Source organism: Miscanthus floridulus, chromosome 19 (assembly GCF_019320115.1).
Source record: "Miscanthus floridulus cultivar M001 chromosome 19, ASM1932011v1, whole genome shotgun sequence".
Classification (NCBI taxonomy): Eukaryota; Viridiplantae; Streptophyta; class Magnoliopsida; order Poales; family Poaceae; genus Miscanthus; species Miscanthus floridulus.
Genome location: NC_089598.1, coordinates 49,467,357 through 49,487,330, shown reverse-complemented (window position 1 = coordinate 49,487,330; position 19,974 = coordinate 49,467,357).

Here is a 19,974-nt window from a genome sequence, read left to right as displayed (position 1 = left end):
TATACGAGTTAGAGTAGATGACCCTGTGTGGTCATGAGTCATGTCGGTAGCTTCCGTAAGATGTACCCCATGATGTACCCCTTATGAGATGTATTATGAGACATTATGCGTAGTACGATTCTCGCACGTCTTCAAGTGTAGCTACTGGAGATGATGCTATGTAATAAAAACCATGTAATGAATGTTTCGAATCTTATTGCATCTTTATGAATCTTATTGCTTCTTTGTAATGAGTGTTGGATAGCATAAATGTCTTTCTTTAAATCGTCAAAATCATGTAATCATATTGAATTATAAGCACTTATGGCACAAGCACTAAACTCTCTATGATCCGTGTTGCAGATGCCGAACCACCGTTCTAATCGCCTAATGAATCGAGGACGTGCGCCCACCCCTGAACCAGTTGAACCCAATGGGGGACGTGGTGGCAACAACCGTGGCCGTGGACATGGAGGGATACCCTTCCACCTAGAGAATACTCCGCCGCCTGAGGAGAACATTCCTCCACCACCACCACCAAACCTGGCAGAAGTGATGGCACAGCAGACCCAGCTTCTTGCAGCTCTTGTTGAAGGAGCAAACCATCGCCAGGGAGGTCAGCAGAATGACTTCCAAAGGAAGCTAGAGGGATTCCTGAAGCTAAGGCCACCTACCTATGATGGCACCGACCCTGACCCACTTGTAGCCGATGACTGGCTCAAGGAAATGGAGAAGAAGCTTGACCTCACTACTTTCACCGATGATGAGTGTGTTGGAGCTGCCACACACCAGCTCACAGGTGTAGCACGTGCCTAGTGGGACAATTTCAGTGATTCCCATGAGGACCCTACCCACATCTCATGGGATGAGTTTGCTGAAGCATTCGCTAAGTATCACATTCCCAAGGGTATCATGGAGGCCAAAGCCAAGGAGTTCCGCAACATCAAGATGGGAAAGGACAGGGTGACTGAGTACACTACTCGTTTCACCAACCTTCTGTGCTATGCACCTTCTTATGTTGTGAACTCTAAGAAGGAGAAGCTATACTATTACCACAAGGGACTTAACCCGCACATCAAGTTGAAGTTTGGCGGTATTGAGAGCAACACATTGCGTGCTCTGGTGGATCGCTGCATCCAGATTGAGAAGGACCATGCTGAAGCTAGAGAAGAGTACAGGGAGAGGAAGCATAAGCCTAAGGAGTCTCTCCGTGGTCATGATCGCAAGAGGTTCCGCAGAGATGCACCATCTAGGGAACGCTCTCGCCACAACAGGGAGGACAACCCTAGATCGAGTAGGGGAAGTGGAGGCTACACCGCCAAATACTCCCGCCCTGCTCAGGATCATTACACCCAGGACCGTTATGCGTAGGACCGCAACACTCAGGACTATTTCAACCATCCCCGCTTAGCGAATGAACGCCCAGCATAGAACCGCTCTGCACCAAGCACTAGAAACTGGAAGGCACCCGCGCCAACCCCTACAGGCGGTACGCCTTTCACCTGCTTTGCTTGTGGCCAACCAGGTCACAAAGCCACTGAGTGCCCTCAGAACTCAACTGCTCAGAAGTCTCAGCTCAAGGGATCTGCTACTCGTGGACGTCTCAACCATCTAGACGCCGAGGAAGCACAGACTGCCCCTGATGTTGTGTACGGTATGTTTTTAGTTAATGGCAATACTGCATCAGTTCTATTTGACTCTGGAGCAACTTGTTCATACATATCATCCAAGTTTGCACAAGAGCATGACCTACCTGTAACCCCACGTGAAAAGCCTATCATCACCAGCTCACCTTTAGGAGACCTAAAATGCACCCACATCTGTAAGGGAGTGAGTCTTACCATTGAGGGTCTTGTCTTTAAAGCCGACCTAACCCTTTTACCTTCCACTAACCTAGATGTCATCTTAGGTATGGATTGGTTAACCATTCACCGAGGTATCATATCATGTTCACCTAGATATGTCCAAGTGACCCACCCATCAGGCCAAGTCATTAGATGTGAACCCCAGTCTAGAAAGTCCACCTCTATCCTGTGTGCCCTTAAAGCCAGTTCAGAATCACAGAAAGAGGAGAAGACAGTTCATGATGTGCCAGTAGTCAGAGACTATCTCGATGTATTCCCTAAAGAATTACCGGGTATGCCACCAGACCGTGATGTAGAGTTCATCATTGATCTATTGCCGGGAATGGGACCCATTGCCAAGAGACCCTATCGCATGTTAGTTGATGAACTGGCTGAGCTCAAGAAATAGTTTGATGAGCTCATCTCAAAGGGATATATCAGACCCAGTGCTTCACCCTAGGGATCCCCTGTTCTGTTTGTCAAGAAGAAGGATGGCTCAATGAGAATGTGCATTGATTACCAGAACTTGAACGCAGTCACCATCAAGAACAAGTACCCCCTGCCAAGAATTGATAATCTCCTTGATCAGCTTCGAGGTGCCAAGTATTTCTTCAAGATTGATCTTAGATCTGGCTATCATCAGATGAAGATTCAAGAAAATGACATCCCGAAGATAGCTTTTGTGACTAAGTATGGTCAGTTTGAGTTCACCGTGGTGTCCTTTGGACTCACGAATGCTCCCACATACTTCATGAACATGATGAATAAAGTTTTCATGGATGAACTGGATAAGTTCGTGGTGGTATTCATTGATGACATCCTTGTCTACTCAATCACCACTGAAGAACATGAACATCATCTGAGAACTGTGCTTGAGAAATTGGCCCAACATCAGCTCTATGCAAAGTTCAGTAAATGTGAGTTTTGGCTACAGGAAGTTGCTTTCTTAGGCCACGTACTATTAGCTGAAGGTGTCGCAGTTGATCCAGCCAAGATTGAAGCTGTGAAAGAATGGGATCAACCCCGCAATGTGATAGAAGTCAGAAGTTTCTTGGGATTGGCAGGATATTATCGCCGATTCATTGAGAACTTCTCCAAGATAGCCCATCTAATGACCAACCTTCTGAAGAAGACTAAGGAGTTTGAATGGACGCCCGCGTGTGAGCAAAGCTTCCAGGAACTGAAACTGAAGCTTACCACAACTCCTATGCTATCATTGCCTGATATCAGTAAAGATTTCATAGTCTATTGTGATGCATCTCGTCAAGGACTCGGTTGTGTACTGATGCAAGATGGAAGAGTGATAGCTTATGCTTCTCGACAGTTGAAAGAACATGAGAACCGTTACCCAACCCATGATCTGGAGTTAGTAGCAGTTGTGCATGCCTTGAAGATCTAGAGACACTACTTGATAGGCAACAAGTGTGACATCTACACCGATCACAAGAGCTTGAAATACTTTTTCACTCAAGAAGATTTGAATATGAGGCAACACCGATGGCTTGAGTTGATCATGGACTATGACCTGGAAATTCACTATCATTCGGGAAAAGCTAATGTAGTCGTAGATGCTCTTAGTCGCAAGAGTTACTGTCACACCTTGATCACTGAATCAGTACCGCCTGAGCTCAAGGGAGAGATTTATGATTTCCAACTAGAGATACTACCGCATGGCTTGCTGAATGAGCTCCACATACAGTATGATCTCACAGATCGCATCCGTCAAGCTCAGAAAAGTTGTGAAGAGATTGAGTATCTCCATGGTCTGATGAAACTAGGCTACAAGACCAACCACCAAGAAGATGAACAAGGAACCATCTGGTTCAAGAACAGAATCTATGTTCCATCTGACCCAGTACTACGAGAGGAAATTCTATCGGAAGCTCATGATTCCAAATACTGTAGTCACCCTGGAGGTTCAAAGATGTACCAAGACCTGAAGAAACACTTCTAGTGGAAAGGTATGAAGACAGACATTGCAGGACATGTGGCACATTGTGACACCTGCAATAGAGTCAAGGCTAAACATCAAAGGCCTGCAGGATTGCTAAAGCCTCTTGACATTCCCGAGTGGAAATGGGAGAACATATCCATGGATTTCATAGTTGGATTGCCCCGTTCACAGAAAGGCAATGATTCCATCTAGGTGATTGTTGATCGCTTGACCAAGATTGCTCACTGTGTACCAGTAAAGACCAAGACCAACGCCGAGAAATTAGCGGATCTATATGTTGAGCATATTCTCAGACTGCATGGAGCTCCCTCTAGTATTGTATCTGATCGTGGTCCTCAATTTGTGTCCCGATTCTGGGAAGATCTGCACAAGTCCATTGGAACCAAACTTGATTTCAGTACCGCTTACCACCCATAGATAGATGGACAAACAGAACGAGTAAATCAGATCTTAGAAGACATGCTTCGCGCTAGTGTACTGAATTACGGCTCTGATTGGGAGAAATGCCTACCCTATGTAGAGTTCTCTTACAACAACAGCTACCAAGCCAGTATCAAGATGTCGCCATTTGAAGCTCTGTATGGCAAACCATGTAAGACACCTTTGATGTGGTCCCAACTAGGAGAAAGATCGTTCTTTGACTCCGCTAAAATTCAAGATGCCGAAGGAGTTGCTCAAGTAAGAGAGAATTTAAGAATTGCTCAAAGTCGATACAAGAGCTATGCTGGCAAAAGGAGAAGAGAACTTGAGTTTAATGTGGGGGACTTCGTCTATCTCAAGGTATCCCCTCTACGTGGGACTGTCAGATTCCATGTGAAAGGAAAGCTTGCCCCTAGATTTGTTGGCCCATACAAGATTTGCAAAAAGATTGGAAAGCTCGCCTACAAACTTGAGCTACCTGAGGAATTGGTGGGTGTACATCCCGTATTCCATGTCTCACAGCTATGCAAGTGTTTAAGAGTACTCGATGAAGTAGTCCCAACTGGTACACTTGACATTCAGGATACACTTGAGTATAAAGAACATCCTATTAGAATTCTGGACAGAGATACCAAAGAGACCCGAAGCAAGACTATTCCTATGTGCAAGATCCAATGGAGTAATCATACTGAGAGAGAAGCAACATGGGAGAGAGAGTCGGACCTCCAGCTACGATATCCTTACCTCTTTGAAGAGTACGTTACACTGTAATCTCGAGGACGAGATTCTGTTAAGGGGGTAGGACTGTAACAACCCAAAAGTCCACACACCAAAAATCACAACTACAAAATTTTTCTTAAAAACTCCCATGTAGTGATGAGTGTCATGTATAGAAAGCCAACCTAAGGGCTGCATTAGGCATAACCCCAACCCAAGTCATCACATAAGCATAGCATGACATTTGCCGATTATGTTATTCCATTTCTAACAAATAAAGGGTTGCATACATTGTTAACTCAAATTGTGAGTTGGATCTTCATTTGCTTTATGTTATGCTTAACAATTCCATTAAAGTAATAAACCATAAAGTTATTATTAAACAAAATCCTCTAAACTACAATGAACAAGTTACCTCAGTTTTAAATTCAAATTCTAAACCAAATTTGAATTCAAACAATGGAAAAGAAATGAAAAACAGAAAAAAGAAAAGGAGATGAAGGCCTCCTAGCCAGCTGCTCGGCCCAACCCGCACGACCAACTACCGGCCCAGCCCTCCACTTCTCCCCCTCCGCTGGCCCGCGTGAGTGCAGTAGCAGGCCGGCCCCAACTTGCGCGCAACAGCCTAGCTCGCGGCCTAGCTCGCGCGCAACAGCCCAGCTTGCTTGTGGTCGCTACCATTTGGCTCCGCGCGTCAGCCGCGTGCTGTTCACCTACGCGCCCCTCTTTCCTTCGCCCACAGCCGCTGCCAACAGACCCCACTCATCAGCCTTTTCCCTTTTCATCTTCTCCACGCCCACGCCGATTCTCCCCTCCGACAGAGCGCCGACAGCACTGGCAGGGAGCGGGCTAGGGGGTCATGCCCGGGGCATGGCCTTGCCCCCCCCCCTTGCGCCGCGCCCATGCAACCCCTCGCGGTCGTTGGATGCAAGCTCGCGCCCCGATCGCCCTTGAATCCCGAACCACCGATCACCGAGCTCGCCAATTTCCGCTCGGCTATAAGAGCCTCGGCCGAGAGCCCTAGCACTCATCCAGTCGCCCACCGCCACTTGGTGGCCGTCCACAGTACACCGAGCCAAGAAAGAAGAGGGAGAAGAGGAAGGGGAGGGGAGAAAACACCGATGCTGCCGCGGGGGAGGAGGTTGTCGGAGCCGAGAGCGACGCCGTCGTCTACATCACCGATGCGGTTCGGCACGGCACTGCACGGCTTCTAAAGCTTCACGACCTCGAATCGACACAGCATCGCCATCCAGTCTTCCACGCCACCCACGGTAAGCCCCCTTCCGGTTTCTCTCTACCGCCGAACCTCACCGTCGGCCATGGCGCTCCACCCCAAGAGCGCGTAGGCCAGTGCCTTGTCTTCGGCCACTAGGAACACACGCACCACACGCACAACCGCAACCATGTCGTGACTACCCTGCTGGAGCCCCATAGATCATCCGCGTGCCTCGCTGTCGTCACCATCGCCGTGGCCGCTGGAGTCTCTACCGGCCACCTGGGAACCCGTAGCCTCGCCGTGAGCCCTAGACGCCTTCGCCATGCACCCAAAAAACCGTAGAAGCCTCATCTGCCCAGCACTAGCCACTGGTGGGGCTGCGTGCGTGACCTTGCCACTGGCGAGCACTACCGAGCCGTCGCTCACCATGGCCAGCACCTTGGGAAGCTCTGGCCACCACTTTGACCCCTCCAACGTAGTCGCAGTGGCTCGGGGAAGCTTTTCCCCTCTCCAATCGGACACCAGCGCCACCGCAGGGGCTCACAGCGAGCTCACCGCCGGCGGGGGTACCGCCGCGGGAGAAACAGAGGGCTTCCTCCCTCACCGGCCACCTATGCGTGAACTCGGTGCACGTGAGCCGAGCCAAGGAAAAGAGACGGTGGACTTGGTCCACCATGCGCCCCGCCGTAGGTCTATGGACCATGAGCGCTGGTCCACCGTGAGCCACACGGTGTGAGCCGCGCTGTGGACAAAGCCCAATAAAGGCCCACGGCCGTGATGTGGCTGCGTCATAGCATGCCACGTGTTCGGCCCGGCCCGGCCCAACCCGAAGCCCGTTTGAGACCCGTCCGTGTTGACCGTTGATTGGTCAACATTGACCGTTGACCTGGCCCCACATGTCAGTGACACGGACACTTTGGACCCACACGATAGGCGTTGACATCATGTTGACGTCACACGGGACCCACATGACAGCAGCCCCCGCAGCCAGGGTGACGTGATGCTGACATCACGTTGACATCAGCTGCTGACGTCAGAGCCCAGGCCCCACATGTTAGTGACCCTGCCTGTTGACCGTTGACCGTTGACTCAATGTTGACCAACGTTGACTTTGACCAGACCCACGTGTTAGTGACTCAATAGCCTCTGGCCCCACCTGTCGGTAAGGATGACGTTGATGACGTCATGCTGACGTCATGCTGACGTCAGCTGGACCCCACCTGTCAGCTCGGAACCGTGATGCTGATGTCATGCTGACGTCAGCAAGCCACGTGGACCAACCACAGCATGACACATGTTAGCTCAGGATTAATTCAGCCTTTTTCCATTTTCAGAAATGATTTAAACTTCGGAAATTCATAACTAAATCATACGACCTCAGAAAAATATTAAACTAGGACTAAAATTCATCTAAAATCAAGCTCTACGCAATGAACCCATGTTTGAGTGCATTTGGCTCTTTTGAATTTTTATTGCTTCTTTGTGCTACTCTATAGACGTGCTAACGCGACTATAATGCAAACGTTGTAGACTCGGAGGAGAACCTGACGGACAAGGATCGTGAGTACCGTAAGGAGAACGGAGACGACTACACTAAAGGTGCCACATCCCACCCAATCTCGTAGCACCTATTACGCATGGCTAACATAGAACTGCTATCGCTTTACTTACTGCTACAGACTTATTATGATAGGACTTACATGGTAGTATGCTTGCTTGAAAGCCTTTACCTTGGTGCAACCCTACCCCTGCATACCCTGCTACGAGGCTAGACACACGCTTACTGCTATACATTTCATTACTTATACTTTTACTATGCTTATACTACGTGCATGGTGGATCCTGGTGTTATCTGGACCATGGGGAGAGTGCTGCGTGTGTGACTTGGGTGTGTGGAGGGTGAGGGTTGTGTCGACCAAGTTGGAGTATACGATGAGCCTGGGGCAAGTCTTGCTATGGGATGCTACCTGGGCACCCCTGGAAATGGATACCTATGGTGGGTAAATGGTATATGAGGTGGACCTGGGTGTGAACCTGTGACGGGTGGAGCCTGGGATGGACGTGCTGTGGTGGCACGGTAAATGGAAACCCTGATGGAGACATTCTGGCTTGGTCATCCCTAAGGACTTACTAGTACTCAGATTCACCGGGAAACCTTACGTACCACTCGCCCTATATGGTGCGGGACGGCTGGACTACTTGGTAGGATATTGCCACTACTGCTAGGTTGATAGCAGATAGTGTAAGGAGGTACGGGGCGCGGAGGATTTTCCCCCACACCCTTCCGAGACTTCATGGAGACCTTGTGGACCCGGCTCATGACTCACAGTTTCAGCCACCCCAGACTTGACTTGGGGTGAACCAGGGCTGAATGGTAGAGTGGCATTATCGTAGGCTAGCAAGCGGCCGGAATTAGCCTAGTTGACGACGGTCAGCGAGGAAGGTGGATCTTGTGGTTATGTAGAACCTCTGCAGAGTGTATGGTTGATTGATTGGTACATGTGCCGACTTGTCGGCTATGGACCTTTCCTGGAAGTGAGTGTTCGGTCGTAGCCAGGGGCTACAGGCCTTGAGACAGTGCTGAGAGGGAGTTGGCCTGTCGACTGAGCGATGGTATGGTTATGGTATGGTGATGGTGTGGAGATGGTGGTATATCGATCCCTGGATCAAAACCTGGCTCGGAAAAGGGAATGGAGTGGAATGTGTGTGGGAATGGTGTTAAAACTTGACTATACTATTATATACTTGATATGCTAAATGCATAGGAAACCCCAGCCTTATAGGTTCCTCTTGACTATATCCAACTTGCATCCAATTTCCACAAAGCAACGCTCATAGGGTTGGGAGTGGCCAGTACAAATCGTACTAATAAATTTTGGCACACAGGTTCTACTGAGGAGTTTAGCTCCGAGGAGTTTGACGGATGAGGGGTTCGTGCCTACGCTCGAGTTTGGCGATCCTATCTTCAAACTGTTCTGAATGAATGCTACTTTTGATTCCGCCAATGCAGCGATGTAATAATTTATGTAATTCCACACTATTTGTACTCTGATATTATTGTTGTATGGATGTGATATTTGACTGGAATTAGGGTAATATGATCTACAACGGTCTTATTACACTTCGACGCTGTGGATTTCCCTTCGTGGAAATCGGGGTCGTTTCACTGGTAGTGACGAAAACCAAGTGAAGGCTGGCCCTGACAGGGATAAGGAGAAGAAACAAACTTGATGGACATCCTCAACTAACACTTCGCCCAATTGTGTAAGATACCGACTAACATGTTCTATTGTGCTTGTACTATCTTGATCGGTGAACTTGGTGAACTCTGGGAGCCTGTAATTTGTAGGAAGAGCGACCAAATCATACCATTCTGGATATGGGCATTTGTATGAAAAGGTCAGCCCCTTTGGCTTCAGACCGAACTGATTCTTCATCATCTCGGTTACCTTTAGCATCAACTCGTCAGCTTGTGGATTTGGGTTTCTTGGTACTTGCTGACCCATCTGTGGATTGAAATCCGGTGTGCCTTGATATCCTGAATTTGGCATCATGCGAAGGTTGTTATAATCCGTGCCATAGTGATAGTCTTGTGGAATCTCAATCTGTTGGGTCCTTTGCTGGCTCGCTGCTTGAAGTCTTTGATCATAGACATAAGGATCTATATCTCTACGTATCCTTTGAATTGATGGTGCTATTTTTTGAGCCGACGATGGTATGTGGCCTGATGTGCCAAAATAGATCACCTGATTCTGACCTTGCCCCACCGGCTATTGCACATGCTGTATTGACGTCCAGGATTGTACTGTATCCGATTTGTAGTAGTACCTGGAGTTTGTTCAGATGAACCTTGAAGTGTCTGGATGTCACCATTACTAGCTAGTGCCGCTTCTTGATGGTTGGTATCGACTTGATTAGTCCCTTGAGTCGACGGATCTAGAATATTGTAACAAGTCGATCCAACCTGACCAACTAGAATTCCATAAATCGCCTCTTTCATGGCATTGTGAAATGCGTCAACAAAAGTTTCATTGCAGCTTGATATGGCATCATGAATAGATTTGTCTATGGCTTTCGTAAAGAAATGCTTGTCTTCAGCTTCGACTGTATCTGTCTGCCCATGTAGTAGAACTCTTGGTAGTGGAAATTTCTGAATAACTGTGTTGTCATGTGTTTTGGTGTAGGACAACAAACACTTCTTCTAAAATTCTTCTGTAGCTTTGCTGATGGTATCCTTATCTTCATCAGGTAGGTCTTCATAATGTATCATAAGGATGTTGTCATTGTTGTGAGCCGCCATGACGATTGTGGTGTCCCACCGGGCATGCCAAAAACATGCGTCGACATAGAATTTTCGTCTTCGTGCCGAGGACACACGCAGCAAGCCAGAAGGGTCCGCTCGATGGAGCAGATCCGCCTAGCTTCAGCACAAGGGTGGTTGATCCTGCACAATCCTCCCGAGATGTGCCAGTCAATTTGACACTGCAATTGACAAGGAGAGAAAGCTCATTAGTAATTAAGGGCGGAACGTGCTGGTGTTGCCAGACAGTTCCGAATGTGCGGCTCTGAGAGCCGATATGAGAGGAGATCAACTAAATAGTCGATTCTAGCATATTAATAAGAATAAATCGATTAAAGCTCATGGGGTCGTATAAGAAGAATCAGTTATCATTTAGGATAAATATTATTTAAGCAAATATTAATCAATGGCAACAAGATATCAATGATGATCGATTTATACTGAGCCAATGATTACAAGTAACCAAACTCCTTTTTATAAAAAGAGACAATTCAACACCACTTAACCATTTAATAAAGATAAATCTAATGAACATGTTAGATCTCATCCATCGCCATGACTAGTGGGGCATGAGGCAGAATCATGTAGGCCATAGTAACAACAATAGACTCGATGACCCTAACTCATTACTAATATCAGTGGGGCATGAGGCAGAATCGTGCAGGTCGTAATACAATAATAAGATCATGGGGCTAACATATCTTTCAACTTATCTCTACTTCAATGATCTCATAATGTGAACTATTTGTGAAAGCACTCGATATCGGCTAAATAGCTGATTCAGGCATAGCGCACAGTTAAGGTCATGCCTCCTCAGGAACGGGTCTACCAACTAACGATCCCCACTCCATGGTGCCAACAGTGGGGTGAGAGGCAGAATCCCACAGGCCGTGATGACGGGCCATGGAACGGTTTTCATTAACCAATAGATCTACTCGAGATCGGACTTGCTTTAACCGCACGCTATGCACAATTAAGATTGATGTAAAACAGCCAATAAAAGCATAATTCATCGTTTAAGGTGTAGATTAGATCAACTTTAAATTAGCAAACGATGAGTTAAATAAGATATAAGGCCGATCTAGATCAATCTCAATCGGGCAGAGTGATATTGCTGCAATTAGATAAACGATGAAAGCAATAAGCAATATCGGTAACTTAATGAATCTACCAAAGACTATCATACTATGGTAGAGCCAATAACTTGACCTTGATCTAATTCAAGCAGTGGGGTATGAGGCAGAATCACACAGGCCATACTTGAATTAGACAAGAGTCGATAACTACCCTATACCAGAGTCGCAGTGGGGGTCGATCGGATCGATGCAGCCATACGAACAGAGGTATAAACCATGATGGTACTTACAAACAAGCAGTAGAGGTTGACCAGATCGATGCAGCCGTACTTGCTGAAGAACTCACCGAGATCTACTCTACTCCTACTCCTGAGGGGTGGCCAGAGCCGAAAAAAGTAATTGACTTGTATTTGATTGATTGTTGTCTTTACAATAGCCAGGGTTTGGTATTTATACCCGGAGTCTAAACATGAATCCTACTCAAGCACGATTTGTTACAACCTTTGGCATAAAATGAAAACATTCCTAATTTAAGATAACTTGAACTCTAATCTTTCCCTTTTTGTAGAGTCCAGCATGTCTCGTCCCAGCGCCAATCATAGCCTCTGTCGTTATCTGCTAGCGCTATTTGAAGAAAGCCGATTCTAGTGCTGCATCCGAATCAGCTGGTTCCGATCCGCATGCATTCGATTCCTCGCTAACATGATTTTGGGAGCTCTCAAGCTTCTGAGATCCTCCTTCCAAATTCTGGTGTAAACAGCTTGAAAGATGTCACATTTGAGAAGGATAAGCTATGTAGTGCATGTCAAGCCGGAAAGCAAGTTGGTAACACACATCCTAAGAAGAGCATGATGAGAACATCTAAGGCATTTGAGTTGGTGCACATGGACTTGTTTGGACCAACCACATACACTAGCATTGGTGGAAACAAATATGGATTTGTGATTGTGGATGATTTCACAAGATACACATGGGTGTTCTTTCTTGTTGACAAGAGTGATGTGTTTGCAACCTTCAAGACATTCATCAAGAGAATTCATAATGAGTTTAAAACAACCATCATGAAAGTGAGAAGTGACAATGGAAGTGAGTTCAAGAATACAAGAGTGGATGATTGGTGTGTTGAGTTTGGAATTAGGCATCAATTTTCAGCCAAGTACACTCCATAATCAAATGGCCTTGTTGAGAGGAAGAATAGAACACTCATTGATATGGCAAGATCAATGTTGAGTGAGTACAATGTGAGTCATTCATTTTGGGCCGAAGCAATCAACATGGCTTGCTATTATAGCAACCGACTCTATTGTCACCCCATGATGGAGAAGACACCTTATGAGCTATTGAATGGAAGAAAGCCCAACATAGCATACTTTTGGGTTTTTGGATGTAAATGCTACATATTGAAGAAAGACACTAGATTGAGCAAGTTTGAAAATAAATGTGATGAAGGTTTCTTGCTTGGTTACTCCACTACTATTAAGGCATATAGAGTTTGGAATTTGGCTAGTGGTACTCTTGAGGAGGTTCATGATGTAGAATTTGATGAAATAAATGGTTCCCAATAGGAAGATGAGAATCTAGATGATGTGAGATGCACTCAATTAATCAATGCAATGAAGAACATGGACATTGGTGATATAAGATCTAGAGAGGTGATTGATGTTGAAGATGACAAGAATCAAATGCTCTCTAACTCAAATGTACAAGATAGTGGTTCTCAAGATCAAAGTCAAGCAAGTGCTAGTGTTGACAAAGTGAAAGATCAACAACAAGTGGTAGTTCATCATCTCAACCAAATGATCAATCAAATGCAAGCAATCAAGTGCAAGTGCTCCAACCAACCAATGTCACAATAGATCATCCTTTGGACTCTATAATTGGTGATATTTCTAGAGGTGTACAAACAAAATCTAAATTGGCATCATTTTGTGAACATTTCTCATTCATATCATCAATTGAACGTAAGAACATAGATGAAGCTTTGAAGGATGTTGATTGGGTCAATGCTATGCATAAAGAGCTAAACAACTTTAATAGAAATCAAGTATGGGAGTTAGTTGAGAGGCCTATGGATCATAATGTAATTGGAACCAAGTGGGTCTTTCGGAACAAGCAAAATCAAGATGGGATAGTAGTAAGGAACAAAGCAAGATTAGTGGCTCAAGGTTATACTCAAATTGAAGGTCTTGACTTTGGAGAAACATATGCTCCAGTTGCTAGATTGGAAGCAATTAGAATCTTGCTAGCCTATGCTTGTGCCCACAACATCAAACTCTATCAAATGGATGTCAAGAGTACATTTCTCAATGGTTACATAAATGAAGAAGTATATGTTGAGCAACCTCCTGGTTTTGAAGATGACGAGAAGCCCGACCATGTGTACAAGTTGAGAAATGCTTTGTATGGACTGAAACAAGCACGAAGAGCATGGTATGAGAGATTGAGGGATTTCCTACTCTCTAAGGGATTCAAGATGGGAAAGGTTGACACCACTCTCTTCACAAAGAAGCTTGGAAATGACTTGTTTGTATTGCAAATCTATTTTGATGATATCATATTTGGGTCAACAAACCAAGATTTTTTTGAGGAGTTTGGCAAGATGATGGCAAGTGAGTTTGAGATGTCCATGATTGGAGAGTTAAGTTACTTCATTGGTCTTTAAATCAAGCAATTGAAGAATGGTACATTTGTGAGTCAAGGTAAGTATATCAAGGACATGATCAAGAAGTTTGGCATGAGTGATAGCAAAGCTATTAGTACACCAATGGGGACAAATGGTATCTTAGATAGTGATGCAATAGGCAATATGGTGGATCAAAAATTGTATCGGTCTATGATTGGAAGCCCACTCTATGTGACCGCATCAAGGCCGGATGTCATGTTTAGTGTAAGCATGTGTGCAAGATTTCAAGCCTCACCAAGAGAAAGTCATTTGAAGGCTACAAAGAGAATATTGAGGTACTTGAAGCATACACAAAATGTTGGATTGTGGTATCCCAAGGGAGCAAGATTTGAGTTGATTGGATATTCGGACTCCGATTATGCGGGATGCAAAGTTGAGAGAAAGAGCACGTCGGGCGCATGTCAACTATTGGGAAGATCACTTGTGTCTTGGTCATCAAAGAAGCAAAATAGTGTAGCACTTTCAACCGCCGAAGCAGAGTACATTTCGGTCGGTAGTTGTTGTGCTCAATTACTTTGGATGAAGGCTACTTTGAGTGATTTTAGAATCAAATTCAAGCAAGTGCTATTATTATGTGACAATGAGAGTGCAATTAAGTTAACCAGCAATCTGGTTCAACATGCAAGAACAAAGCACATTGATGTCCACCACCATTTCATAAGAGATCACCAACAAAAAGGGGACATTTGCATTGAGAGTGTGGGCACCAAAGATCAACTTGCCGATATATTCATAAAGCCATTAGATGAGAAAAGGTTTTGCAAGCTAAGGAATGAGTTGAACATATTGGATTTCTCAAATATGTGTTGATGCACCCCCATTATATGACATGCCTCTCCTTCGAGCAAAGTAAGGTAAAGTTGTTTGACATGTCATTCATCCATTGCTAAGGACTTGTTTAGTACATCTAGTCATTCCTATCATGTCCTAGGCTCATTCATGAAAATGAAATGAATTTGATGCTTGTACGGTACCACTATTGCTTGTATGCTTGAAATGATCTAGTGGTAGCATATGACATGTTTGTGGGTTTGTAAGCCTAGTGCTTAATCTAGAAAATGAGCTATAAGTGTTTAACTCAACATGGTGCATGATAACCCTCTTTTGGAGGTGTGAAGAAGCTTGCCCTTGGATCAAACCGAGTTAAATATCTTTTACAAGTGATCTAGATTGAACCAAATTGGGAAAATGATCCTCATTTCACATAGTTTCACCCCAACCTATCTAAAATTTGAGCTCGCTTTTTGTGCTAATTGTTGACAAAGGGGGAGAGATTCATAAAGATAGTAAGATAGGGGGAGCAAACAAATGAAATAACATTGTAAGGGGATCAATCAAAATTGTACACAAGTAGGGGGAGCATGTATAGGTTAAGTAACTAGACTTATGTTCATTTTATGGAAACTAGACCCTTGCTTCTAATGTTGATCTCATGGGGTATTCTAGTTTTTGTGTATGTCTAGTTACTAATGGTGCTAAGAATGGTATATTGGTGTACTCCGATTGGTATCACGCTTCAAAGGTCCATCTCTTATACCTTAGCATCATTTGGTAGACATTGTCTCCTATATTTTCTATCTAAGCATATATGCAAGCTACAATCCAAACTCTTAGCACATATGTAAGGGGAGCAATTGCTACCATTTGGGGTTCATGAAACTTGTCCATATCCTTTTACATATGGTAAATATGCTTCGGCAAGAAACATGGATTCAATTAAATTTCAATTCATATCTCTGTGAAAGGGTTGTCATCAATTACCAAAAAGGGGGAGATTAAAAGCTCAAGTTTGGTTTTGGTGAATTGATGAAACCCTAAGTGCTAACCTAGTTTATCAAAGTGATTATGAGATAGGTAGCACTACTCCAAGTGTTTAAGGAAATGAAGATCATGACATGATGATGGTGATGGCATGGTGATGATCAAATGCTTGGACTTGGAAAAGAAGAAAGAAAAACAAAAAGCTCAAGGCAAAGGTGAAATTGATAGGAGCTTTTTGGTTTAGTGATCGAGACACTTAGAGAGTGTGATCACACTTAGGATCGATAGCCGTACTATTAAGAGTGGTGAAACTTGTATCAAAATGCGGTTATCAAAGTGCCACTAGATGCTCTAACTCATTGCATATGCATTTAGGATATAGTGGAAAGCTAAAACCATGAAAATGTTTGTGAAAATATGCTAACATATGTGCACAAGGTGATACACTTGGTGGTTGGCACATTTGAGCAAGGGTGGAGAAGTTGGTGTAATGAAGGAGGTGATAGTCACTGAGAAACAATGATCAGACGCTGGTCACGCAGTTACCGGACTCTGACCCTACGTTCGGTCAGTGGCGCGTAGTGAAGGCGACTCTCGATTCCATGACCAGACGCTGAAGTTAAAAAGGGACCGGACGCGCAAGGAATGCGTCCGGTCACCTAGTGACATACGCTAATGCAAGCAATAGAGAGAGACTGTGTTGATCGGACGCTAGCGTGGGTCCGGCCATGAGCCACCGAACGCGTCCGGTCGTGTCTGGAACCTTACTGGAAGTGACCTGACGCTAGGCGACTGTGCGTCCGGTCCTACACTACGGTGCGTCCGGTCACAACTTAAGTGCACTGGTGACCATTGAGATCGGGTGATTAGCATTTGAAGCAGGGGACACGTGGCGAATATCTGAGGACCGGACGCTGGGGTCCTGCGTCCGGTCAATCCGACCGGCACATCCGGTCGCCCCGATTTTTCAGTGAACAGAGAGCCAATGGCTCTATTTGTGGGGGCTCTCTATTTAAGTCCCATTGCCGGCTCTAGCTCACTCTCTTGTCCATTTGCATTGACATAGCAACCTTGTGAGCTTAGCCAAAGTCCTCCCACTCATCTCCATAATTGATTCATCATCTTTGTGAGATTGGGAGAGAATCCAAGTGCATTGCTTGAGTGATTGCATCTAGAGGCACTTGGTGTTTGTGTTTCGCTGCCGGATTCGCTTGTTACTCTTGGTGGTTGCCGCCACCTAGACGGCTTGGAGCAACGGAGGAGGATTGGCACGAGTTGGTGATTGTTCGTAGCCATCTCCCGGTGATTGTGAGGGGTCTTGTGCCTTCCCCAGTGGAGCGCCAAAAGGTTACTCTAGTGGATTGCTCGTGTCATTGAGTTACCTGGGTAGGTTCTTGCGGTGTCCAATTGTGTGGACAAGGTTCGTACAACACCTCTTAGCCGTTGAACCACCAAGTGTTGGTCGACACAATAGGGACTAGCGTGCCGGTAAGCACATGAACCTCAAGGGAAAAATTGGTTATCTCTTGCCCTTTGGTATTCTCCCGGTGATTGAGTTAGTATTCATCTTGTGATTGGTTCACTCTTCTACGCGGCGGTATAATCATCTTACTTACTCATTTACATTCGCGCAAACTAGTTGTAGCAAGCTCTTTAGTGTAGCTATAATTAAGAGCTTGCTTTGTAGCTTAAGTTCATCTAGTGGAGCTCTTTAGTGTAGCAAGTGTGAGAGCTCTTAGTGAGTAGTAACTTAGTAAATTGTGTGTTTAGTGATCATAGTAACTAGAATTGTTGGATAGGTAGCTTGCAACCCTTGTAGAGCTAGAGCAAGTTTGCTTTTCGCTATTTGTCATACTAATCAAATTGCTCTAGTTGGTTTGTAGATTTTTAAATAGGCTATTCACCCCTCCTCTAGCCATATTAGGATCTTTCACCGGGGGAGGAACCAAGGACCGCCGTGGAGTTGTGAGAAGGGAGAGAAATGAGAAAGGGAGGGAGGGAGAGAAAGAGAGAGGAAATAGAAACATAGAAGGATAGATATGTAGGCCGGTAGATTCATATGTTCCTAGTGCCTCAATCCATGTTGTGACATGTTGGCACATGGGCCTGTCTGTTAGCCACCCTAAGATAGCAAAAGTGGTGGGAGAGACTCTTACTAGGAGGGGCACGAGGGCACATGTAGAGGCCGGGTTCGGATGATTTTCACCATCGGCTTCTGTCCCAAACTGATAGTGAAAAGTTTGAGATAAAAACTGGAGGTAAAAATTAGGATGGTTTTTAGCGCTAGTTCCCAAACTGGCTGTGAAAATTATTTCACTGCTAGTTTTATTATAAACTGACAGGGATGTATTATCACTAACGATTTTAATAAAAAGCATGTAAAAACTGTTTCTACATTGGTGTAGCAAACGAACTAGCTCAAATATATGGCAACTGATCCTTGAACCGTATTCCGCATTGACTTTTTGCATAAAAAATAAAGCATTAGCTGCTCTAGATTGTTGTTAGGGCATTTTCAACGGTCTTTCTAAAGCCTCTATAAATCCTTATTTGGAAAGTTATTTACATAAAAATCGTTTTTTATATCTTTCTACTCTTCATTCAAGAAACAATTGCTATACTTTTTATTTTTGGCTAGCGAGAAATCCAAAATAGAAGATGGCTATATAACTGTTGGAGGGTATTTTTGGGAATTTTGTTTCCAGGACAAGAGACCAAGAAACGGTGGTTTTGTGCGCAGCACATTCCACTCGTTGATTTAGACACTATATAGTTGTGGATTTTGTGTGTAACACACTGATCTACTAAATTAAGTTTTTAAGTCTTGCAAGAAGAGAGGACTCTGGATAAAAAGGCCAAAATGCCCTTGGACAAAACGGCCAAGCTCAGTGTCACATGCCTGTGCAGCAACTTGAGCTTTCGCGTGGGCAGCACTATGCGGCGTTGGCATCCTCGCCGTCGCCGTTAGCGCCCCCACGGAATGCATAATGCCCGTGGATCATGCCAACAGTCTCCGACACAATCGCGCGCTCGGCCAACTGCAACGCATGTGCCTGCAACCATCAGGTCGCGGTGGGGCTCACAGGATCGATATGATACGTTGGTGTAGTGTGGGTTTGAACTGCGATCTGACATTTTAACTCTGGTCCGGTTGTTTCCGCGTTTGAGCACGTCTGGTACCGTAAGAAGCCGATAATCCTGCCGAACGGGTTGCGACGACTGGGTGAACGCACGTTCGTGTTGGAGGCTCGTCCGAAACACGAGTCTAGCTTCGCAATTTGGAAAACACGGAGTTGGGTTCCCTGCCTGCCCTTCTCGTGCCCCCTCCTCTCCCTCCTGTGCGCTGGGCCCCTTCTCCCTCCAGTGCATGCGCCGCACCGCCATGCCATCCCCACCGCCACCTCCCTCCACAGCGCCTCCCTCTAGCCCGACCGTCCCCTAGATCCACCGGCAACGGCTAGGTCCACGATGCCGGAGCTCCATATGACGCCTGCCCGTCGCCCGCTGCCCGCTGGATCTCCAGCTCCTCCCACCAGCCGCTGGAACTCGAGAGCTCCTCCTCGCCTGGAGCACGCTTGGATCTCTAAGCTCCTGCATCGATTTTGAAGAAGAAGGACTGGGATGGAAATTGAAATTTTTATCTACATCTAGTTGCAAGGCTATAGACTCATAGGAATAGTAGTAAATAGTGGTACGCGATTTGAGAAAAGTCCAAGGTTCCTAGTTCAAAATGTTCTTTTTTCTTTTTTCTGATAATCTACTGGAAATAATCAGGACACCAACGCTAACAGATTCTCCAGATCGTGGCTTCAACGCTAGCAAATTTTCTAGATCGTGGCTTATCAGATAATCATGCTTATTTCTTGGAATAAGCGAGACCCAAAGAAGCTGGCCTCTAGCTCATTTCTTTCCCTTGCCTATTTCCATTTATTAACTTGCTCATGTTGCTGCCTTTGGCACCTTATGTGTCTCCCGGCTCCCGATGTCTCTCCATTATCTTTCTCGGTGGAAATGATGACATGCT